The 26,709-nt window shown below is 35.1% G+C and overlaps 1 protein-coding gene across 1 annotated transcript in view; it reads right to left on the bottom strand.

The window, feature by feature from the left end:
* Window positions 1-26,709, bottom strand: part of b3glcta (beta 3-glucosyltransferase a) — a 150,684-nt gene that overhangs the window by 71,717 nt on the left and 52,258 nt on the right. The gene's annotated exons all lie outside the window — the stretch shown is intronic.

Below are 26,709 nucleotides of genomic sequence, written 5' to 3'. Positions count from 1 at the left end.
ACCCAACTACTACCCAAAGAACTCTAAATAAGCAACTAATAAGGAGATTATTGGGGCAAAAAGTCAAAGTTAATTGTTTGCTAATAGCAAGATTTGTACTTTAAAATAAAGCATAACCAAATAACAGTTTTTTCACTGTACAAAAACTACATAATAGGGCTGGCCGATAAAAATGGTATTGATATTTATTGACCGAACACCATTATCAATATCAATAAACAAAAGATTCGGTATAAGGTTACAGTATGAAGGCTGTAGTTTTATCAAAATGTGGCTGCTGAGTGCACGCCTTGGAAGCAATGCCAATAAGCTTAGGCTGTAAGTTTGTCATTTCCAAGGGAGGCATGCAACCAACATAAGGCGCACTTTGGAGCGACATGCACATGTTTTGCAAGAGGTGCACACTTACACACGTGACACACCTGAATTTTCCAGCCGCAACTAGTTAAAAACATAAGAACTTGTCAGAATACCGGGAACGTGTCGCGAACGCACGCTTTGTATGGAAGAGACACATTTCAGTAATAACTAACTACCTCAGACAGCACACCCAAACACTGCAGTGCTTTTTACTTTCTCCATAAACTTGTGTCAGAGCTGCAGCAAGGATTTGTCCCTTTGTCATCCTCAGAGAAAACACTTGAAGGTTGCCTAGTTAAAGATGGGAGATGCCAGTGTAGCGTGAAAACTTTTTGTAAAAATGTTGCCAGAGTGGCTTTTTGGTTTCTTTTCTTGTGCATCCCAGCCACTAGCACCCCATCTGAAAGATATTTTAGCATAGGGGTAATTAGGGTTAGGTACCGAAACCCGTACCTTTGTAACCGGTGTGTACCGGATCAAATCAGCAAATAAATTTCAGTGCCTAATTTCTGTGCCACTGGTGCTGCGACAAGGACGTAAGAAGCATCAAAGGGGTGCATCAAAATGCAGACAGGCGATGTCAGGCAATTGTTATTGTTGCTTAGGGAACAACACACACAATGTGTGCAGTACAGCTTATTCAGCCTGGTTTTCGGTGAGCGAGAGCGACACTCTTTAGATCAACACGCATGATCACGTTTATCAAATTTACTTAAACTAAGCATTCTAAAGCGTATTTTACAAGCAAGAATTCTGACACAGCAATGTGCTTTACAAAATTTGCGTGTAAGGGGTCAACTTAATGACACATTTCAGGGCTCAAAGGCAGAGGAATGCCTCTCTCGTGTGCTCTAGGTTTCAAGTTCAATTCAATTCAGCTTTATTTGTATAGCGCTTTTACAATGTAGATTGTGTCAAAGCAGCTTCACATAAATGGTCATAGTAACTGGAACAGTGTAGTTCAGTTTTTTAGTGTTTAAGTTCAGTTCAGTTCAGTTTAGCTCAGATCAGTGTGATTTAATCATACTGAGAGTTCAAGCACTGAAGAGCAAATTCATCGATGCGTAGCTCAACCAATCCTGAACCATGCGAGCCAGTGGCGACAGCGGAGAGGGAAAAAAAACTTCACCTGATGGGAGTGAGGAAAAAAACCTTGGGAGAACCAGACTCAGTTGGGCACGACCATTTTAATTTCTCCGCTGGCCAAAACTCTTGTGCAATCGCTCATTCGGGCGCTCGCTCCCTCTGCTTTCGCGGCACTTGCTCTCTCTGTGACAGTGCTGCGCGCATCAGTTCCCCGCATTAGTCAGAAGTTGACGCCCAAATTGACACAGGTAATAAAAAGATTAAACTTCAGTCATGTTCATGCTGTGAAACACTATCAAAATGTCCACTGTTAATGATATTAGACTTCTGCTATTCAATAATTTTAACACTTTTAATATAGGAAGTCCTCGGCTATGCAGAGACCATTATTAATCAGAAATCTAGTGTACATAATTCTACGTTAGGAAATGCCGTCTTAAATTTACAAACAGTCGCCAAGTACCAAAGAACAGATGTAAGATATTGATTAAATGTAGTTTTCAGTCACGCTCATGTCACTCATATTCAACTTGTTTAGTTTTTCCTTAATTCATTTTTTATTTCCGTCTTCAACACATGGTTTATTTACAACACATTTTTAAACATAATAGTTTAAATAACTCGTTTCTAATATCTACGGTTTTATCTACCCTATAGTGACAGTCAGTGCATAATATTTTACTAGATATTTTGCAAGACAGTTGTATTCAGTAAAAAAGTCGCTTTAAGTATTTTATAGTCTTTTGTTCAGATTAAAGTGCAATTTAAAGATTTAATCAGTTAAATAGGAAAGTTGAATTAATTAGTCAAATGATTTTGTAACTGATTTGTTGTGTACATCAAAAATATACAGTAAATATTTCTTAAGAAGGCTAATAATACTGACCTTTTTATTAAATTAAAAACTGCTTTTATTCTCGAAATAAACAATAAGAAATACGACTTATTATGACTCCAGAATAATTATTTTTTAGGAAACACTGTGAAAAATTTCAGAAACATTATTTTAAATGAATGGGAGAGCACAATAAATTGACTTTAACAGTGGGCCTATCTGTTAAATCAAGTTATCAAGTTCAAGAGTCTTTTTATCACTCATATTTATTTTATTATAAAGACATGAGATATTTCATTTAAATATTTTTGTTTTTAACTATTACAACTATTTGCCTTAGTAATGTTGGTAAATTAAAATAAAGTGGTTAAAAAATCCTAATATTCCAAAATGTGTTGTTAAAAATATTCAATAATTATTGATATCGAATTATATGAAACATGATATCGTGATCATTTTTTTGCCAATATCGCCAGCCCTACTTTATAATCTGAAGAAATGTTTTCTTATCCAGTGGATTTGATGGAGGTTGAGGGGTTCTTTTTGTAACCATCAAAGCCAATAAAGAATCTTTATTTTTGTCAGTTTATGTTGGTGCTGTTTTCTGAATTACCATATCTGTAACTGCACATAAATAATTAAGTATACTTCTTTAAACTTACTGTCAATATAAAGGCTTCATAAGAACAAAGAATAAAGAGTTTCTTAATGATAACCATGACTTGTTTTGTACTGAATTATGTACTGTGATTTATGTAACTCATAAACATGACTTGAACGCACCATTAGTTTACTAACCCCTTTTGACAAAAAAGGCATCTAGTAAAGGTCAGAAGACCAAACAATTACATGATATATCAATCAATTCACAAGACATTTGTAAATAATATATTATTACCTTGCTTCACAGGGAAAATAGCATGTCTGGAGTCTAACAGAGTAGGCTAACAGAGTGATAAGTGTGCATGCTAAGTGTTTGACAGTCATTGTGAAGGTGTATTAAAAGCCCGAGGAACATTTTACAATCCTTCTCTCCTGGTATTTGGGTTGGCACACTAATAACAGTTATCGAGTTCCGGTGAGCATCAATGATAAGGAACTCGCCCAACACCCTTTGTCTGGGTGAGTAAGACTGAAAGCACAGAGCAGAGTGTAAAAAAAGAAACTAATTAAAGCAGAATTTAACTGGTGTGGCCTCCACACTAATGGCGTTCGATTAATCGTTAAACAACGGAACTGCGGAGAGGCAAAAAGAGAGAAGTCTTGACATTTTGTCTCTCTTTTTGACCTTACATCAGTCCTGTTCTCTCTAAGCTTGGTCACCGTCACCTTTGCACGTACTACATTTGTGGACAAGGACAACGTGCAACAGAGCAAAGCAATTAGAAAATGAACTCAATTACTGACTTTTGCTTTAAAATGATGGCAGTTACCATTATTTGAAAGAATTATTGCTTTTTTGAAAGTCTCAGATAAAGCTTTAGAAATTATGTGTCATTTTATGATGTTTCATACCGTTTTCTTTCAACAAAGCATTGTTTTTATGATAGAATAGAATGTTTGATTTGATTTGAAAGCATATAATTGAATCAAAGTCCAAAACAAATAGGTGAACTACTCTCATACAGTAATGTTTTAATGTTATTTATGTTCCATTATTGTACATGGCAACATTATAGACTAATACTAACATTAAAGATCCAGTAGGTGATCTGACAAAATGCTAATCGTTTAGCATATCTTTAAAACATATCTCCGTCTCCTGCTGTCCAAAGCGAAGCCGTCTGATATCACAAACCCACACCTTAAAGATGACAGTAGACTACCCACTAGATCATGTCATTTGCTTGTTAGAAAACGACAGTATTTTATAATACTACAATTCTGAACGAACAACTGTATTATATCTAGCGCATTTTCAGTTGTGTAGCAAGCAAAACTTGTCAAATTATGAAATGCTTCATGCATGCAAGGTTCACTGGTCTCACTCTCTCACAAGCTTTGTGCCTAAAGCAACTACCATCAAAGTCCCTTTAAGGCCAGTCATTTCACTCGGCAGCTATCTTTGTCTGAATGGAAAAACATCAAATTCTCCAAAACTGTTTGCCAAGCTTACGTTTACATCACATATTTGGAATCACATATGAGACAACAACCGCCTCATATGTTTAGTTTAAACTGTACCTCGCGTTTTCTTCATACAGATTATAAAACCATATATTTCTTATGTCTGTGAGGAGAGTATTCACTGAGATTAGTGTCGTTTTTGACCACAAACAATGGTTCCAAATGCACACATCTGGTCAGAGCTTTTTTCTAGAGAAATGTCACTCTATATCAATCGATGATTGGCTCCTGTTATAGTAGGTTGGGCTTCATTCCTCATATTGACCGTTACACTTTTTCCCATTCTAAACTATACGAGTGATGTGTTGTCTATACTATAGACTTTGCTACTATAACCCTAGTGGTTGGCCGGAGGTGTGCAGGAATTACACTTATTACTAAGTTATACTTACATGCTATTTCAGAGCGAATATTCAGAGTCGCATGGTGTCACGTTGGTAGACAAGCAAGACAGACATGGTTATCTTTTCACAGTATTTATTCAAAACAAAGTCACTAATCACAATGGGAATTCAGAGGGTTGATATATATGCTGTAAGGATCTTCTGTAACAGCAATAAGTGTCAATATAATAGATGTAATCGATCTCACTTGAAGTTTGCTCGTAGGAGACTCAACAGGTAAGTATACTGACACACAGTTCATCTAGTAGATAGCTGATCTTCTGATAAACACTACACGAGTGTAAGCATTCCTCTAGATCGGTGAGAAGGATCAGAAAGCATGGAATGGTCATCCGTTGATAAGTATACAAGCAAACAGTTCATCAAAGTGATCTGCAGATTTTCTAGTAAACATAAGATAAGAATAATCACTTCTCTTGATCAGTATGAAGGACTCGAAGACTCATAAAGAAATCCATGGAAGAAGGGGAGAAGATGAAGGAGCGAAGATGAGGACAACTATCGGACAATACTGGCCGAAGACTGAAAGGAGGAGGTGGGATTATATAGTGTCCTGGATTGATGGGGAAAATTTGCAAACCATTAGAAAGCTGGTGAGAGGACATGGGATTGGATGGAGGGGGTTTGTGAAGGTGAACATCGATTGGGTGAGCAGGAACGAGCCGGGGATGTGACACATGGTAAACAATATAGTGAGAGCGTCACAGGTTGTCATTGTTCAAAAAAGAACCAATGTGAATATAAAACCAACTTCACCTCGGTAAAGCAGGCTAGGTGGAATAGCGCTATTTACTGATGTTTTGTTGTTCAACTAAATAAGAATCTACATGATTGATGCTTTAAAAGATCCCTTATACAACTGAAAATATCACATCAATCTTTCACCAGAAGATTTCAGTGGTTAAACAACACTTCTGTGCATATAACCCATTCGTAAAACAGCAGAATTTACATCAGCTTTGTGTGACTAAAAAACTTTTAAAACAGAACATTACCTGTCTAAAAGAAATACTTCAGCCATGGTGAATGGTTTCAGCATGCAAAAGTTTGATTCCAGATTCAATACTGATTTAGGATTTTAAAGTTTTGAATCAGCACTGCTCTCTTTCTTTTGTGTGCACAAAACCACGGCACACATGCATGTGTAAACGGTGGATGTGCATGAATGGTGCACAGACATACAAATTCTACATTTGTTGACAGACAGTTTGGGTTACTTATTACAATTATGGGAATTGTTGACCCGACACTATTTAATTGGATAAACATTATTTTAGTTTTATGCCTACCCAGAATATAAAAATACATAAACACATTTATATCAGTTACTTTGATCATTACTATAGGAATGTGAAGAGACTTTCAACCAGCACATCAAAACATCTGAAAACAATCACCTACTGCACCTTAAGGGCTATTATTTTTATCTTTTCAGGATACATTATTTTGAATGTTTTAATTGACCTTTAACTAATTTTAGCCTCACTATTTTTTTTTACATTTTTAAAAAATGTATAAATATTACTATCTATATTTAATATGTACGGTTAATTAATAATTTAGAAATATACATTTATTCTAAATGTTGGTGGTTTTAGTTTTTTGAAAGGAAAAAAACTGTTTGTTTGTTTTTTTTTGTTTTTTTTTTACCAAATTTAAATATAATGCATCACACATTGATTTTTGTTGTGGTGGTCTTACCTTTTTTAACAGTATTTTTTACTTTTAAAAAGTATTTATTTTCCCCCTTTTTTCTGCACATGATAAGGTGACTAGCTTCATAGGTTGGTAGTGCAGCATTTTTACATTTATATTTTAACACTGAATCTCATAATTCTTCTGCATCTTGAGACCTCCGGAGAGTGAATAAAGAATAAACTCTTCATTACAGGCCAACACTGAATGATACAAATGCAGAAAACGGCTTTTCAAACTCTACGTTAAAGGAATACTTTTGAATGAAAAGGCAAATCAAACTCAAATGGTGTGAAGAGAACACAGAAGGAGACTTGACAGTTGGTTCAATGATTTATTTGCTGAGGTATCATTTGATTAGAGAGTTTAGAGGCATATGATTCTTCGTCAAGTTCCCTTCCTTCCTCTCTCTCTGCTCAATCTGTATTCTACAGGAGAGGAGGCTCCAAAGATAAAGGGACTGAATCTTCCGGATAAGGGAGATGTATTGAATGAGACGCTGGAGAATTGAGCTTCAGTCACCTGAATTGTTTTCCCCATATAAAGTATCACCTTTAAAGCTGTGCCCTCCGCTTTTTTAAGATTAAACTCTCCAGGGCACTTTGTTCACTCTCCAAGGGTCTCGAGACTCAGAAAGACCAGCATTTAATGAGACACAAAGCAAATATAAGATCATTTAAATGTAAAAATTCTGCATTACTAACCTGTGAAGTGAGCTGTTTTGTATTTTTAAAAAGATAATGCATTTTAAAATGCTAAAACATTTACATGAATTTATATAATATTATAAAAATCACCAAAACATAGACAAGTATGAAAGTGTTTATACATATTTACAACTATATTTAAATATGTTACATATGTTGCACGGTAGCTCAGTTGTTAGCACTGTTATCTCACAGCAAGAAGATTGCTGGTTTGAGTCCCGGCTGGGTCAGTTGGCATTTCTGTGTGAAGTTTGCATGTTCTAGGTTAGGGGTCTCAAACTCAAATTGGCAGGGGGCCATATCAGTGACTGACAATTCATAGAAGGGCCATTTTAACATTGACGCACAAGAAAGTGGAAACCTGATGTAATTAAAGCACTCAGACATTCTTCTCCACAGAATCAAAGCTCCTTCTTTACTTCTTTTATTCCTTCTCTTCTTGTTGTACATATTAAAGTGGTAGTTTAAATTGCTATGAAAATACTATAATTTAATAACAGGCGTAACAATATTAATAATTATTATGTCCCAATCAATTGTTTCTTAACCAAAAGTTTAACAGCTATAGTGTAAGACAGGAGAAAAGTTTTTTGGTAACTTTGTTGACTTTTCTTTTCTGTCCTTCTCAAAATCTTTTATTTTTCGTAAAACTACAAAAAAGAGGGGGAAAATATGTACATATTCACATTTACTTTAATATGTTCAATTCAACCAGCAGTACAATTTTACTAATGCACTTTTTTTTTTTACAAATCTTAATATGCATATTAGGAAAATCTATTAATGAGACCATTTGAATCAAATGTTAGCAAAATTATCATAATTACACCACCAGCATAACATCTAAGCCATGAAGAGGTGTTTGTACGACAAAATACAACCTGTATAAAACTGATAATAATCAGTCAAAATGTATGTGCCTGTGGTTGAGACCCTCGTTCTAGGTGAATTGAATAGCCTAAACTGGCCATAGTGTGTGAGCGCATGTGGGAATGGGTGAGTGTACGGGAATTTCTCTGTGGGTTGTAGCTGGAAGAGCAGCTGCTGTGTAAAACATATGCTAGAATAGTTGGTGGTTCATTCCATTGTAGCGACCCCTTAAAAATAAGGGACTAAGCTTATTTGGAAATTAATGAATGATTCATTATAAATTTAAAAAGTAAATGCAAATTTAAAATGTTACCTTTCATAATACAATTAAAATCTATAAAATAAATTATTTTTAAAAATATAATTTATCCATTTTAGATATGAATATGATAATTGTCTATATGCAAATGTATACACTCTACATAACATATAATATTAATATTATACAAATACTATAATTAATATTATATAGATAAGCAAAAATTTTAAACAAAACGTGACAAATACGCATAATTAAAATGTTAAATGTTAAAAGTATAATTTTTAATTATTTAAAATGTTAAATATACAATACAGGTACATAAATATCACTAAAACTACTGCGTACTGAGAGTAGTTCATGTAGGTTTGGATATTTGATTTACTTTTATAGTTTTCTAAATAATATAAAAACTATTTATTTTTGGAAATGATTAAATTCTGAAATTCCCATGTTACATATGATCTCCATATTTGATTTAAACCTGAAATAACATATGAATTATAAGTTATGTACACAAGCATAAATAAACACCACACACACAACAAACAATAATAAACATCGGCAGAAAACTGGCAGAAACCATTCACAGCTGCCAATCTTTTTCTTATTAAAAACACAACAGGATTTACTTTTTCCAGTGTGCCAATAAACAACGAGCCAAGCACGAGAAGACGCATCTGATGAATGCAAGAGTATCATTATACACACACTGGGGCGACCAACTAAAAATGAGCCACCTCATTTTTTAGAAAATATTGCATCTACCCGGGAACCAAAACCAATCAGATTCTGTCCCACAGCGACAACAACAAGATGGAACCACATGACTGCAGAAACACAAATTAGTTCTACAGCAACCCAGAACAGAGTCAGACATGATTTTGTTTGTTTATGTATGATAACAGAAAGAGAGGTGACAGTAAAGGGGGAACGAGGTGAGAGAGAGAGCACTAGAAAGTTGAAGAGAAAATAGCACATTTATCCCCAGAGGCTGGTGAATCAGGTATAGCGCAAGTCTGCGGTGAGGAAAATGTGAGATTGAAAGCGGCGTATTGACAAAACAGACTGATTACTGGGGAATAAATCTCAATGCAGGCTATAATATATTTAATTGAGTCCACATGCCAATCTTAGCTCTAAAGAGAAAAGCCCTGAATGCAAGAACACAAAAATAAGCCCTTTTCCAGGAGAGCGTTGAACAGTTGGTGGCATAATCTTGGTAGACGAATGAGTTTGGGACATTTAAAAAAACACTGCGCACTTGTAACCCACAGGCAATCAAGGCTTTTGCTGTGCTACTGTGCTTGGATCAGCGAAAAAATGCTTTATTGTGCATTTAAACCCAACAGCAAAATATTGCGAGAGGCAGTCAAGACATATGGCAGTTGCTGAAGTGTGAAAAAAGGCTAAAAATAATGTTTTCCAGTGATTCGGGGTCCATCAAAGTGTCTACAGCAGGTCATCAGCACTGAAGTACAGTGATTAGAGGTGATGTTTGAGGGCGCAACAGTAGAAGCACTAAATACAACTTTTTAACCAGCTGACAGCACCTACCATTTCAGGTCAATCACTGCCTTTTAGGGCCACTCAAAGTGTCCAGAACCGAGGCTTTTTTCAAGCATCAATTGGTGTCATGAAGACAAAGTGAGTTTTAAGGCAGATGTAAGATTACAGAGAGCGATTCAGTCAGCTGAAAACGTCTCTGCACGAGCCCGATCTAATGCAGAGAAGCACATGTGGTGGCTATGTGGTGTACGGTCCATCCACCTGGCACAAACCCCTGCTGACAGTTCGCATTGCCGGGGGTGGACAGAGGAAGCGTAAAGGACAGTCACCTCGTGCCCCCGCTGGAGATTTGTCAAATCTCTGAACGTCAGCAGAACAGGTGAAGAACACTCCATCCAACACCATTAAAGGAACAAATTCCAAAGTCGATCCTCCCTATAGACCATTCTGAGGGATGTAAACAAAAACAATGATCCCAATGTATTTCCTGTTTTACATTTTTAGTTTCTATAGCTTCTGAGAATCCAAAAATAGCCACATATTGAGAAATAATGCTATGTGAGCTGATTTAACATGAAGTTATGATTGAATTTCCTCTAGTTACAGTTATTAAATAGTTTGATAACAAGCAGGAAATGTTCACGGTTCAATGATATGACCACATTGAAATGGCTATACAAAGAGAGACGCAGGACCCCAAACCACCCTTGCTACACAAGAGCTGTGCAAGAGAAATTGGTTTAATTTTTTTTGTTTTCAACAATTCTGAAAAAAAACTATGAAATGTTTTTGAAAATGAATGCATTACATTTCTTTAAATGAACACTGTGCTTTTTAAAAAAATAGGTTCATTTTACAACTCCTACAACTTTTTACAACTCTTAAACTGTAGAGTTTAATTCTTTTTTAATCTATTCAGCCGATATGTGGGTCTGGCAGGAGCACTTTTAGCCTATACAAGAGAATCACAAGAAATTTAAAGATTCCTTCACTTCTCTTTACTGAACAACCCAAGCAAAAAAATAAATCACTGTATATTTAATTCATACAGTGAAAAAAAAACATGTAATGGATTTGATTACTTAATTCATTATTTGTATATAAGGTTGTTAATTTTAATAGGTTAAGTTGCTCAATTTATTTGCTCTTTTTTATCCCCCTGCCCCACCAAGAAAAAAAACTGAACTGAATCTGAACTCCTAATGTCATTAGTTAACACACTCAATGTATTTTTTCAACACGTTACATAATTTCTAAAAATTAAAAAAAAAATATGGTAAAAATACCGGAAATAATATACTTGGAGTATGCTAAATCATCTTTATTTTTTAAAGTATGCCATAAAATATTTCAGATTCTGATTTAACAGGTTTTCTTGTTGTTTTTTGCAATAAAACCAAAATTAAGTGTAGTAGTGAAACAGGATGTTAGTTAGATTTTTTTGTAAACTAATAAAGCTGTGTGTGTAAACTATTATTTAAAACAGTGAAAATACAGTACAACCTAAAAGATTTAAAATAAATTAACTTTTTTTTTTTCACTTGATTTTTCTTCTTTTTTTTTCATTTGTATTTATTATTTTTCTCTAACATATAAATTTGGATTTAATAGTTTTTGGACCCTTATCGTAAGTTATTTTGTTAGATAAGCTCCAAATTTGGGTTCAGTACTGACTAATCTAATGGATATACACAAATATAATATTGTATAGCTCTTTATTAAAAATATGAATTCAAAAAATAGATTTGTAAGGGATGTACTTAAATATGTTGAGCACTGTATGCTCAACCATTTAGGCTATTTTATTTATTTTTTTATTCTTTTTATTCACTGTTCTTTTTTTTTCCCTGACAGGGAAACTGCTCTAAATTCTAAGGGCATCTAGAAGTTTATGATCGGCTCTAAACAGTTCACTCAAAAACAGAGAGAAAGAGAGTGTTCTGTCACTATTGTCATTAATGGTTGTTTAATATCAAGAATGAGAAAAAAGATAATGAAAGACCTATAGTTCTAAAAATCATTTGAGATATAAATGAATAGCAGAGCTCATATCATAGCTAGTGATCAGAGCATAAAGGAATATCATTTTGAATCACCATTTTCTTCCAGCTGGTGAATAGAAAAAAAAATATTACAATCAATCTGAATCCATGATGGTCTCAGACTGTGAGCAAATGGTCATTTTATGTGACCATCTTTTCTGCCAGTGTGACAAAATTTTGATAGAGATTGTGCCGGTGCCACTAGCAATTTGCTGAACTGATAAGCAAAGTCATTTTATTGCATGTGAGATATTTTACATCACTGAACATATCAAAAGCGCCATTACTTTATTTGATATTCCTGCTACCTGGATAATTTAATGTTATTCATTCATTCATTCATTCATTCATTCATTCATTCATTCATTCATCCACCTATTTAGCAGTTCTGCACAAGCTTAAAGGGTTTATTCATAGTGAAAATGATGTTATTAATTACTCATCATCATGTTGTTGTAAGCCCCTTTAGACCTTTTTTCGTCTTCGGAGCATAAATTAAGTGAAATCTGATTTTCCTCCCTCATAGACAGCAACTATCCCGACTCATTCAAAGTCAAAAAAAAAAAAACCAAAATTGGAATACTATCAAGCTACGGGAATACTTTTGTGAGCACATTAAATAAAAAATAAAGGCCTTCTCCTCAGTGTCAGTATACTCAGTGACATTTACCCCCAAATGACCACAGTATCTGAGATGATTTGACAGATGCACAACCAAGTGTGACAAGTGAACACATGCCCTGTACTGACACTGAAGAGAAGAAACTGTTGAATAAAGCAGTGTTGTTTTATGTTTGCACAAAAGTATTCTTGTAGCTTGATAATATTCACTGAATACATTTAGTCTGAGTCAGGTACGTTGCTGTCTATGAAGGATGAAGAAACTCAGATTTCACAAAAAAATATATATATAATTGTGTTTTGAAGATTGACAAAAGAATTAGGGGTTTGAAACAACCCAAGTAATTAATAACTTCAAAAGTTTACACCTAGCTAATGCTTGACTGATTGCAGGTTTGGCATGCTGTCCCGGGATAGAACCCAGAGCGCTGAGAAATTTGGGCCCAGGGCTTCCACCGGGTCATTTAGCCTAGAAGGGGGTCCGAGATCAGGTAGGTGTCGGGAACTCCCCTTGGTATAGGAGGAAAAGGTGAGGTGGATGGGGGGGATTCTTCAAAAACAAAGATAAGGGAGGCTATTTATGTAGGCTTGAATTCGTCTGATTGGTTTATTGATAATTGTTGATGTGAGACCAGCCATGTTCAATCATAGCACATGATCCTATCAAAATTAGATTGTATAACTTCACATAATTAAAACTTTTAGGTGAACACTTTAAGGTGATGCGTTTTTTTCAGACAAATCCTTTATGATCATTACAGCACTGTTCAATTTCAAGCCTCTCCAATGCAAACTAAACAGTGCGGTCTTTCTCCATAACCCTGATGTGGACGCAGTGTTTCACATGGTACAAAAATAATCAGGTTAAAAGGCGTTTCATGCCGCAAATCATCAATTACCATGTACTGTATTAACACTATTAACTGTATTATGTTTGGAACCACTAGGAGCAATGTGGGATATTAATATTGAGATATATAAAGTTATTAATAAATTAAATGTGTTTAAATGAGTAATTATTACAATTGCTTAATTTTGTTAGCACAATAGTTGTGCTTTTGTATTTGTATTAAATTCCTTAGGTTAATGTTTTTCATAACAAATGTCATACAATTCATTCATTTTCCTTCGGCTTAGTCACGTCATTCATCAGGGGTTGCCACAGTGAAATGAACCGCCAACTTATCCAACATATGTTTTACACAGCGGATGCCCTTTCAGCTGCAGCCCAGTACTGCATCCACACACTCATTAACACATCTCGGCCAACGGCACACTCTATGGTCAATTTAGTTTGTTCAATTCACCTCTACCGCAAGTCTTTGGACTGTGGGGGCCACCGGAGAACATGCATACTCCACACATTATCCAATATCTCCACACATTATCCAATATCTAAACTGAATATCCAGTTTAAGCTACTGTCAAATGTTCATTTCCAATGTTATTGTATTGGTAATGTCATTAATATTACTCTACAAAATGCTACCAATTTCAGGTGCTGGTGCCACCATCCTTAGAAGTGACACTGATCGGGAATGTTAGTCTGAATCTCGGATCCATCCTGCTTCAAAGATCTGAAGCGTGACAGCTCATGCTCATAATAAACATAATGATATTGCCTGCAGATGTTGACGTTTATCTTTATAGTTCATTCTTGAATTGAACATGCTTTTATTCAACCTTCTGTCATTCCACAAGTTATGAAAGCGGAAAATATTCCTGAAATATTCTGCTCATTCTTTTAGATGCATTTAGAATAAATGGGTACTGAAGCTTTTATGTTTCAATAAAGGGCAATAAAGCACCATAAAAGTCATTTTATAAAGTATCTTTTATGAAGTATCATAAACTGGACTGAAGCCATTAAACAGATTTGTTGACCTTTTTTTATTCGTATTGAAGCTTATTATCCACCCAGTTCCCCCTATCATAAATGTTCAATTCTTTAAAGAATAATTAGTTGGAGTGAGACTATTTTCAATGAATCAGCAATCAGCTTATATTGTTGTAATATAAATGAATTGATCATGGGCAACATTCTGAAAATGAACAGGCATTGTTGGGCTTTCTGTCCTTTCTCTAATTTCATCATGTGACATTCAGCCCTGTTTTTGCTTCATGATTTGCTCCATGCTGGGTTCATTCAATTCATGACGTTCAAGTTCATTTAAATTAAAGTTGATCTAGACTTATCTTTTCAATGATGCAGGCTTACTTGTTTTGTACGCACCAAGGTTCAAACAGCAGCATCACACATCAAATGAACAACAAATACTCTAGAGTTTCTTTAAATCAAGCCAAACTTGGCATGGGTAAACACAATTACAGCCAATATGAAATCAAAATTTACAATGTTTATTTTACTATACTGCATATTGTTAGTTTTTAGGTGAACAGTCAATTTTAGGTGAACAATTAATGTAAGTGGGCAGCATGGTGGCACAGTGGGCACTGTCGCCTCACAGCAAGAAGGTTGCGGGTTCAGCTGGCATTTCTGTGTGGAGTTTGCACGTTCTTAACGTGTTAGTGTGGTTTTCCTCTGGGTGTTTCGGTTCCCCCCACAGTCCAAAGACATGCTCTATAGGTGAACTGGGTAAGCTAAATTGTCCGTAGTGTATGTGTAGATGTCCTGGTCCTCCAAGTGGGTTACGAAACACCAAAATGGTGTGGATAAATATCAACTTTGATATAAAACGGCACTGGGAGTAAGTAAGAAATTAATTTAAGTGAATCTGATGCCTTCAGTTTTTATGTTTTTCAAATGTTAGTTTTGTTGATACCATTTTGTGTGGCATTTATAGCCATGCTCACAGCACCAGCAGATTGTTATTGAATAATAATTGAACTCATTATTGGAAAAAAAAAACTTGAAATACAACCTAACATTATACTGTATCAATTTATTTTAGTTTAGCTCAAAGTACAATTTTACTTGGATTTTAAGTCAAACGTAATTCAAGTAATTAATCATGGTTTATAAAAACAATGTTTTACGTTTGAGTAAATTAAAATTTTCTTGCATGGACAAAATAAATATTTTGATTTGGATTAAAGTACACTTTTCATTTTCAACCAAGTCAAAACTATAATTTGAGGGTAAAACTACAGTATTTTAGATTGGTCCAAAGCAAAAATGCACTTTGATCTAAGGTTAAAAAATATAGTTTTCTACCTTAAACCAAAAGAAATATATAGATATTTAGTGTCTCTATATTAAACAATATTTTTACTTAATAATGTGTTGTGAATGTATTTTTTTTTTTACCAAAATAAATATTTTTTAATAAAATTATACTTTGAGAAAAACAAAAAAAAGTAGCTGTAACAAATTACTGATTTTTTTAAGTTGACTTAAAGTGTGATGCAGTGATCCTCAACCTTTTAAACCACGGAAAGATCAAAGGTTGCAGTCATTGTGTGTCTGGAAGACGCGAGAGCGTCGCCGCTTGTGCGTGCAAGCTACACTCCTCCATTTAAAACAACTAATATGTGCAAATTCTAAAAAACATAGAATATGCAAACAACCCCTAAAAATCCACCATCATTCGCGATCTTCTTGCACAGACATGGTGGATTCACCTGATTTGTTGAAAAATTGGTTGCGGATCCATTCTTTGGCAGTTTGCGCTTCCTTCCTTTAGCCTTTTCCCCTTAGCAAAGAAATTTTCCAAAGACGTCTGTTTCTTACTCAGTTTGCTAGCTTGTGGGTTAAATCATGGCCACTCAAGTGGCCGAGATGCAAGCGAGATTATATGGTCATTTTTCAAAATAAAAGATTTTTAAAAATAAAAGAAAAAAATTCGCTCATACTCAGAAAATAAATAAAACGGAAATAATTAATGATTTCTTCCCGGTCCCTCACGAACTAGTACTGGTCAACTGATAGTTGAGGACCACTAGTGTAATATTTTCAGTGTGTGTTGCAATGACTACGTTTATAATCAATTTAGAGCTTTTATTTTACCAGTTTTATTGTTTTCAATACTGGATGCTTCAGTAACTGTTTAACTGTAATTGTTGTGAATGTGTGGAAAAGAGCAAGCAGTTTTTACAATCCCTTTCCACCACAGGAGAAAAAAAAAAGCCATTCAGATTTGAAACAACATGAGGGCGAGTAATGACAAAATGCTCATTTTGAACAAACTGTTCCTCTGAGACTTGGCAAATGTACAAATAAGCAGCAGTCTACCAGCATATAATAATTGGAATAACAAGGGAAAGAAAGAGCAAAAAACCCACCAAAACAAAACAAAACTGAAGTGAGAGTTTGTTCCGTCAATCAAGTCGATCTTGCATGACAATGATTACCAGATGGAAAGCAAAAAAAAGAAAAAAAACAATGCAAAGAATAATGGCACAATTTTTCGCCTACTCTTGACTTCAATGTTGCTCTAACAATACCAGACATCCTTTTTCTAAATGACAGAGCCACACAAGAGGGGCCATTAAGCCATACGGAGGAACAATGAGAATGTCAAGAGTGGATTTTGCACGTTCAGTGGCGGGTGATGGGAGACAAGAAAGCCTGTCGATGGCTCATTTCCATGAGCGGTGGCGTTGTGCATCCTGGCCCAGAGCTGATTGTTTCAGTGTAGAACTGGCTGTGCTCCAGTGACTCAGATCATTGTGCTGCAGTAGATGTAACGATTTCAAGTGATCCAAGTTTGTATGCAAAGCTGCCCAATCCCTTTCGACTCACGGGGTAATGTGTTGTTCAAAGAAACAGAGAGGGAAACGGAGAAGAGAGTGAATGAAAGAGATCAAAAAAGGATGATACGGAAGAAAAAGATAAGACGGGAGAGGTGGAATGAAAGATGGAGCAAAAGAAATGCAGACTTGAGTATTCGCATTGAGAAAGGGCAGATGTATCAGTCTGAGTAAAAAAAATATATATATATAAAAATAGCCCTTCAGATTTAAGGCCCCCTCAGGTGCTGCAGGAGGACATTAATGCAAAAGCTGAATATATTCAACCTTTTTGGGTTTAAGATGAAAAGCTTTTTGGTGGAAAATATGAATTAGGGATGTGCATCTACATATTTTTAAAATCAACTGCTTGGTGGGTTCCCGGAACGACTATTTGACTAATCAGTCTTAAGGAAATGCTGTATAATTAAGCTGACTTTGTAATCACAACTGGCGGACCAGATGCACTTATGTAAGAAGGGTTTCTCATGTGGGTCAAAGACATTTTAGAGTCCGCATCACATTAAATTTACAAAAGTGATTTCCCATAAATAGAAAGCTTATTAAATGTGATTAAAGTCGAGAGCTTTAATCGTTCAAATAAATGAAATGGGTAAAATAATGCCATCCAAAATAAGAGATTTATTTGTATAAAGCATAAAGAAAATTAGGGTGACGCGGTGGTGCAGTAGGTAGTCCTGTCGCCTCACTGCAAGAAGGTTGCTGGTTCGAGCCTTGGCTGGGTCAGTTGGCGTTTTTGTGTGGAGTTTGCATGTTCTCCCTGCGTTCGCTTGTGTTCCTTCCAGGTGCTCCGGTTTCCCCCACAGTCCAAAAGACATGCGGTACAAATGAATTGGGTTGGCTAAATTGTCCATAGTGTATGAGTGTAAATGAGTGTGAACCTAGTGTTAATGAGTGTGTATGGATGTTTCCCAAAGATGGGTTTCAGCTGGAAGGGCATCCGTTGTGTAAAACATATACTGGATAAGTTGGTGGATCATTCCGCTGTGGCGATACCGGATTAATAAAGGGACAAAGCCAAAAGAAAATGAATGAATGAATAAAGAAAATCGTACACTTGTTTTGATACGGTACGTACTTAATAAAATATAAAAAAGTCATCATGCCATGGCAAAGTATCCCTGATTTATTCCCACATCGGAATGAACTGCCCACTATTCCAGCATGTGGTTTACACAGCGGATGCTCTTCCAGCCACAACCCAGTACTGGGAAACACCCATACACACTCATTCACTACACCTATAGTGCATGTCTTTGGACAGTGGGGAAAAAATTGGAGCACCCGAGGGAAACCCATGCCAAAACGGGGAGAACAAGCAAACTTTACACAGAAATGCCTACGGGCCCAGCCAAGACTCGAACCAGTGATCTTCTTGCTGTGAGGTAACAGTGCTAACCACTGAGCCGCCGTGTCACTCATTTTATTAACTGATTCTAAATTATAAACTATCAATACACTTTTTATTCTATCAATAGTTGAATTTAACGAATGTCTTCAGTTAATCATACAAATGTATGCTAGTCATTATTCTTTGACCAGAAAACAACAAAAATTAGCAAATAAAAAAATAAATGTTAAGATGTAATAATAATTGCAATATTATTACTATTAATATTATTATTTTATTATGCAGTACACATTCCAATTGCTTAATGGCAATTAAATAAACTTTTATTGTTTATATACTTTAAAAGCTTTTCATCTTGAACACATTAAAGATCTTGGAATATTTATCTTTTTTTAAAACATTCTGAAAAAGAGTTTTAACATCAAAATGATCAAAAATTTAAAAAACAACACATTCATTTAAAAATGGGGTGTGAAAATTTTATAATTTCAGGCCCGTATCCAGGAGTGGTAGACCCACCCTCAATGACAAAGTCCAAACTAATTTGTCCCATTTTTGACAGTATACCATCATAATTTGTGAAAATAACCGATAGAAGAAGGTTTTAAGACATATTCAATTATTCAATTGGACAAATTCTGACTGAGAAACTTAGCTGGCAAGTTTGCTATTTGCATATAGGTTTTCTAGTTAATAGGCAATAGGTTTTAGAGATTTAACAGATTACAAATTAGTTTTATTTATTTATTTATTTATTTTTTTAACGATGGATAATAAATTTGTATTTTAAAAAATATATTATTTAAAATGTAATATACTAACATTATAAATAAAACTGTAATTGTACTTTACAGTTTAAAATTTGTAAATTGACACTTTGTGGTAAAACAGTATAGTAAGCACTTTGACAATATTGTAGAAAATATTTTTGTCACATTAAAAAGTGTAGTTATGATGACCATCCGACAAGATAATGCAGCAAAAATTAGTGCTTAAAATGTCACTAAAATGCAACATTTGAACCTCATAATTTAATAGAAAATAAGGCGAATACAGTCACTGCAAAAAGGTCAGCTTTTTGAGAAAAAGAACCACAGCTTTCAATTGACTGGCTATGGGTGTAATACAAAGAGCAACAACAATTATAAAGATGAAAAGAAAAGGCAAAAAAAAAAAAATATATATATATATACACACACACACACACACACACACACACACACACACACACACACACACACACACACACACACACACATATATATATATATATATATATATATATATATATGTGTGTGTGTGTGTGTGTGTGTGTGTGTGTGTGTGTGTGTGTGTGTGTGTGTGTGTGTATATATATATATATTTTTTTTTTTTGCCTTTTCTTTTCATCTTTATAATTGTTGTTGAAAGACCAGAAAAGCACCTTTTTGGAGGAACAGGAAAAAGAATAACACTCATTAGGATTCTCAGCAAGGGTTGGACATCACAAAACTGCCTGGACTCTAACACCTGAACTTAGGCAAGGGAGCTTGAGCCGGTTTAATCATGCTCATTATAAAGCTGCAGTCCCCGTCCCTGTGCGTGTCTCACCCGAAGACTAATGAGCGTTGAAGGCAGTTTTAAACCTCCTACTTTGCATCAATAATTCAGGGCCTCGAGGCAGCTCCACTTTAAAAGATTCCAAATCCGTGAGCCTCATTATCAGGTCTTAAACTGCGCGCTGCTCCAAGGAAGTGGATTGAGTAAACATGATCTCCGGCACGTTCGAAAAGGCAGAGTTGCGCTTTAATTACTCAGAAAGCATTCGAGTTTTCACATATCTAGGCGATGAGCAGTGCTGAGCTGTTCAGAAGAGGCAACACCGTGAGCTTTTCCGAGCAGATCCCAGAAAAGAATACGGGTCAGTCAAGTTCAGAGAGATGAGAGAATAAAAATGTGGGTTGAGGAGAAAGAACGGGATATCAAGAGGATGAGTTTCCTTTTTTATTCTCATGATGTCACAGGGATGTTCAAATCTGTGGCACACAACTTTTCGAGAAAGAATTGGAGAGCAGTGCTGAATAAAAAAAAAAGTATTGTGTAACTATTTTAAGCCTATCTTCTGCGTAAAAAATATGCAAAAATAGCATAACACACTTTCACATTGTTAGACAAACAGGTTAACTCTGCAGGTCAAGAAAGATTCAACTAGCAAAGTTAAGTTAGCAAAGTAGAGAAATATGAATAGATTCATGGCTGAAGAGAAGACTGGACAAACCTACAAGGATAAATAAATAAAGATAGAGATAGTTTAATATATTTGGGAAACAAAGAAATAGATAGTTGAATATGTTAGTAAGAAAGAGAGACAAAGAGCTGAATCAGTTATAGAGATAAAAAGGTATAGTTGAGTATGTTTGAAAGGTAAGGAAAGGACAGTTTATTTAGGGGGATAGTTAAATAAGTTTTATAGATAAAGCAAGGGAAAGTTAAATAAGTAGAGATAAGGTGAATGATAGCTGAATAAGTAGAGATAAAAAGAAGGATAGTTGAATAAGTAGAGATAAAGAGGACAGTTGAATAACTAGAGATAAAGAGGATAGTTGAATAAATAGAGCTAAAGGGATAGAGGATAGTTTAATATGTGAGAATGATCAAGAGATTAATTGAACCATTTTTAGAGATAAGTTGAGGTACAGTTGAATAAGTTGAAATAAAGGTTAAATAAGTAGATATGAAGAGAGGGTTAGTTAAATATGTCAGAAAGATATAGAGGCAACCTATAGAAATAAAGATAGAGATAGTTAAATAAATTATTTAAAGAGAGGGATAGTTGAATGAGTTATAGATATAATGAGTGGCAAAATTCAATATGTTAGAAGAATAGAGATAAACTGAATAATTTATAGAGACAAAGAGAGGGATAGCTGAATATGTTAGAAAGATATAGAGAGGAATCGTTGGGTATGTTTAAAAGATATAGAGTGATAGTTGAATATGTTTAGAAGATCTAGAGAGGGATAGTTGGATATGTTTAGAAGATCTAGAGCGGGATAGTTGGATATGTTTGAATGACAGAGAGAAGGATAGTTGAATTTGTTTAAAAGAGAGAGATGAATAGTTGAAAATGTTAGAAAGATATAGAGAGGGACAGCTGAATATGTTTGAAAGAGATACATATGGATAGTTGAATATGTTAGATAAAAAGAGGGATAGTTGAATATGTTTGGAAGATATAAAGAGGGATAGTTGAATATGTTGGAAAGATAAAGAGAAAGATAGTTGGATATGTTTGAAGGAGAGAGATGAATAGTTGAAAATGTTAGAATATGTTTTGAAGACAGAGAAGAAGATAGCTGAATATGTTAGAAAGATAAAGAGAGGGATAGTTGGATATCTTTGAAAGACAGAGATGGATCATTGAATGTTTAAAAGAGAGATGAATAGTTGTAAAAGTTAAAAATATATAGAGAAGGACAGTTGAATATGTTAGAAAGATAAAGAGAGGGACAGCTGAATATGTTTGAAAGAGATACATATGGATAGTTGAATATGTTTAAAAGACAAAGATGGACTGTTGAATAAATTATAGAGATAGAGACAGGGATAGTTGAATATGCTTGAGAGATAAAGAAAATTACATTAGATTATTTGATTTTGAGAAAGAGGAAGAGTTGAACGAGTTAGAGAGAGTTAGTTAGACAGAGATACAGAGAACAAAATAGCTGGGACGAACTGATTAAATTATATATATAAATTTATCATTAAAAATCAAGTCTCGCCATGGCAACAGTAACCATGTTAAGTGACTGTTATGCGCAGAGTTGAAGAGGAATCAGGTACTACAACTTTGTAGTGGCTTGCTTTGATGGTGACCGAGTTCATGCACGCTTCAACAACAAAGCTTTCAAAAGCAATATCTGAGATTAAACCTCACTCAAATATTCCATATGAGCTTCTTCTGGAAACAACAACGCATTTCAAACTAATATAAACTTCTAAACATTCCCATTTAAGGTCGGCTCGTGGTCTGAAGTATAGTATTTTTAGCTGTGCAGACAACATTCAGAAATAATTTATAGATTTTTTTGCTATCTGAAGAGTGCATAATATTTTAGAGAACAGGTTGAACAGAGTTAGAAGGAGGAACTTGAATAAGCTAGAGAGAAGAAGAAAGACTGCATGTCATTCTTGGAGAGAAAGAGAAAGGGATAGTTGAATAAGTTACACAGAGATGGAGAGATAGAGAGAGGGATAGCTAAAAAAAGTTAGACAGAGATACATAGAGAAAAATAGTTAGGATGGATTTAGGTTACAAAAGCAATGCACTTTGCTAGATTAAAGTGGTGACGCCACTCACCCACTGGCACATCTTACCCCAACCTTGCCATGTATATAACAAAACCTATTATTAAACCAAACTACAAAGTGTGAAGTGCTCTGCATGGCTTTTGACAGCATAATATTGGTCGTAACCAAGGCAGAAACTGCCAAGACTTTTAATAACTTGGCACATGCCCAAGTAATAAACCTGACATCTCTGCAGTATGAACAATGACTTGGATCTTAATCACATTTATAGACTTAATCACATTAGAAATCAGAGGCACCAACACAAACACAGCACGTCAAAGGTGTTGTGTAATGAAAGCTAAATGGCATCAGTGCTGAATAAAGCCAGGTTAATTTAACATTACAGTTTGGCTTATACCTACACAGGCTATTTTTCATGTCAATCGTCCTCTAGGAGATGCTCCAGAGAGAAATCAGAAAAGCATGATGAAGAGGGACATCAGAAACATCTGATAAAAGACCATCCAAAGATGAACCTCTGATACTAAAAGCGAAGGTTCCTTTTTAGATAAAACAGCCCTTTGAAAATCTAGACATTTCATTCTAGACATGAGATGCAAGCATTTTTCATCCCATAATTTATTAAAGGGATACTTAAAAAAAAAAAAAAAAAAAAAGACTGTCATAATTTATTCACCCTGCTGCACCATGTTGATCCAAGGAGATTCTTGGCAAAGTGTCCAAGTTTTGGTCGTTTGAATGTTAATAAGTGGAGAAAAAGAAAGAACACTTTAATTACATAAGTAAGTGCTCATTCATACTAATGTGACTATCATGTGAATGAGTTGGATTGAAATGTTTTTATATTATTCTGTATATGTATAATTAAAAAAGATATACTGTAAAGAATAACCATGATTTCAAAAAAATAAAAAATCTGTAACCTAATTAACAAAAGTTGAATTTCCTAGAATTTTCCAGATGACACTTTATTTTTATTCTCTTTTATTGGCATTACTATTGTTCTTTTTTCAGTCATGTACGTAAGAGTTTTTTTTTTTTTTTTTTTTTAGATGACATATCAATAAAAAATGTTTATTGCATTAATTTTATGTTTTACTATGATTCGGTTTAGCTCTATATACAGTATTACCCATTTATAAATCATTCATTCATTTTCCTTTAGCGTAGTCTCTTATTAATCAGGGGTCACCACAGGGAATGAACTACCAACAATTCCAGCATATTCTTTAACCTTTCACAGGGAAACAGCCATACACTCTCACATTTACACATTCTCATACACTTCGGCCAATTTTGCTTACGCAATTCACCTTTAGCGCATGTCTTTGGACTGTGGAGGGAACCGGAGCACCCAAATTAACACGGAGAGAACATGCCAACTCCACGCAGAAATGCCAACTGGCCCAGCTGTGACTCAAACCAACGAGCTTCTTGCTGTGAGGCCACAGTGCTAATCACTGAGCCACCATGCCACCCCTACAGTATTATATATTATTTTAATACAGTGTTGGAAATTATGAAAAACATTGCCTTTCGGTTCAAAGACAACACTAGGCATGAGCCGGTATAATATTCTAACGGTATGATAACCTTTAATAAAAATATCAAGGTTTCACGGTATTGTGATTACTGTTCTAAAATATATCCTTTTTAAATGTCTGGGTAAAAAAACAAGACCTTTTTCCGTTTTTAACACAATGGCTGCATCTGAAATTGCATACTCCCATACTACATAGTATGCTAAAAACATTACGCGAGCCAAGTAGTATGTCTAAATTCATAGAATTTGAAAAACAGCAAGGATGAAGTTCCCAGATGACCCACTACTTCCGCCGAGATTCTGAAATGCACATCCAATCGATGCTACGATATCCCATGATGCACCATGAGAGAAGTCATGAATGGGAGTGAAGCGACACGACTGACGCTGGTGTCATGTGATGATGACAAAATGGTATCCTTAGTATGTCCGAGCTCATTCATACCACTTACATTCATACTGTATAGAACATATATGTCTAACAGTCGAGTAGTAAATTCGAATTTAAAAGCTGTACCTACTGAGTAGGAGGTGATTTTGGACGCAGATATAAAAATATAATTTAATTTGGAGCAGTGAACATGCCAGGCTAAATAATTCAAATAAATCATTGACTTCTGCTTAGTTTAAAAAACACAGATTTTTTTACAATTTAAAATGGCAACTGAAGATCTTTTCTGCTGGAGATATGTTTGTCCTAAAAAACAAAACCAAAAACATAAAAAAAAAAATTACATACACCATAAGGACAGTATTACAGAACAGTATTTTGGTGGTTTAAAAACCTTGAAAACGGTCATTGTCCCATACCTAGACAATTCTGGGAGTTATTTATGAGAATAACTATATTAAAGTGTGATCTATTGCCTTATGAAAGATGTTATAATCAGATATGGTGTTATCACTTTTAAAACAAATTAGCCAACTGTTGTCATTTTTATTCTAATACTTTTCTCTTTTTTTAGAGGCTGCAGTCAAATCAGCTCCATTAAATCCTTACTTAAACACCCTTGAACAATCTCCATTTTAAAAATGAAACTCTGAGAAACTGTTATCTTATGCTTCCCGAGGCTTTTGAAAGACGTTTCATATCACTTTAAAGCTCCATATGAGAGTTGAGATGATTTTCAAAGGGCATGTTTTAGAGTCAATCAGATAGTTACATAAAACATTCTCAAGGACACGTCGCAATGTCACATTTCAATTATGTAGTCTGATGCATCGCTAAACAACAGAGAAAATGTATGCATTTATCCAATTTCGAATGTTCAAATAACCCATTTTTTCTCCATCCAACTCTTCCTTCACGCTTCATTACATTAAAAAAGGCTCTTGACTTTCTGAAAGATAAGACAGGGACCATATCGAGTCTCGCCATGGCAACAGTAACTGTGTTAAGTGACTGTTATGCGCCGGGTTGAAGAGGAATCAGGTACTACAGCTCTGTAGTGGCTTGCTTTGATGGCGACTGAGTTCACGCAGGCTTCAAAAACAATATCTGAGATTAAACCTCGCTCAAATATTCCATAGGAGCTTCTTCTGGAAGCAGCGACGCATTTCAAACTACTGAGCATTCCCATATGAGGTGGTCTGAAGTACAGTATTTTTAGCTGTGCAGACAATATCCAGAAATAATTCATAGATTATGCTAGTGCGCTTGACTTTTTGCTATCTGAAGAATGCATTACAAGAGAAAACAACGCTCAAACGAATGCCTCCCTGACATATACGCCTAAAGCGCTTCAGGCAACCAACTACTTCTGGGAGACGGAGAACGGGAACTTCAAAACCGTGAAGGTTATTGTTGTGCGTCACGTGTTTGGAGCAAAAAGAAGCTTTGAGAATATTCTTAATCACCACAGGCTGGCACATGCGAAGTACCGTTTTGAAAGTGAGAGTTCGGTGAAATTACAGAACAATTTTTGACTTCAGGCTTCCTTCAACTGTTTGATGTATGAAAGTCATTACAATCTGACAGACTCCACATCCAGTTCATGAAGTTGATTAATTGCCGTACACCTGCCTACTTTTGAAGCAGACAAAGAAACGTTTCAAACACACAAAGTTTAATACTATTCTGCTATGTATAAAGGCTCATTTCATAATTGAAAACCCGGTTTCTGCTCCAACTGTTGATCTGCTTTCATCTTTTAACATGGCATGATCATTTCTCCCATCCTCTGACTCATACGCCGAGGTTTCCTTTGTAACGCAGCGACAGCCAATCATAATTGACCTTTACACCTTTCCGAGTCATTTGTATGCAGAGTGCTCAAGCTTAGCCTGCTCTTAAAGAC

This window comes from Danio rerio, chromosome 15 (assembly GCF_052040795.2).
Source record: "Danio rerio strain M-AB ecotype USA chromosome 15, GRCz13ab, whole genome shotgun sequence".
In the NCBI taxonomy this organism is placed as follows: domain Eukaryota; kingdom Metazoa; phylum Chordata; class Actinopteri; order Cypriniformes; family Danionidae; genus Danio; species Danio rerio.
The sequence above is the reverse complement of the archived record's forward strand: the minus strand, read 5'-3'. Positions and strand labels throughout refer to the sequence as shown.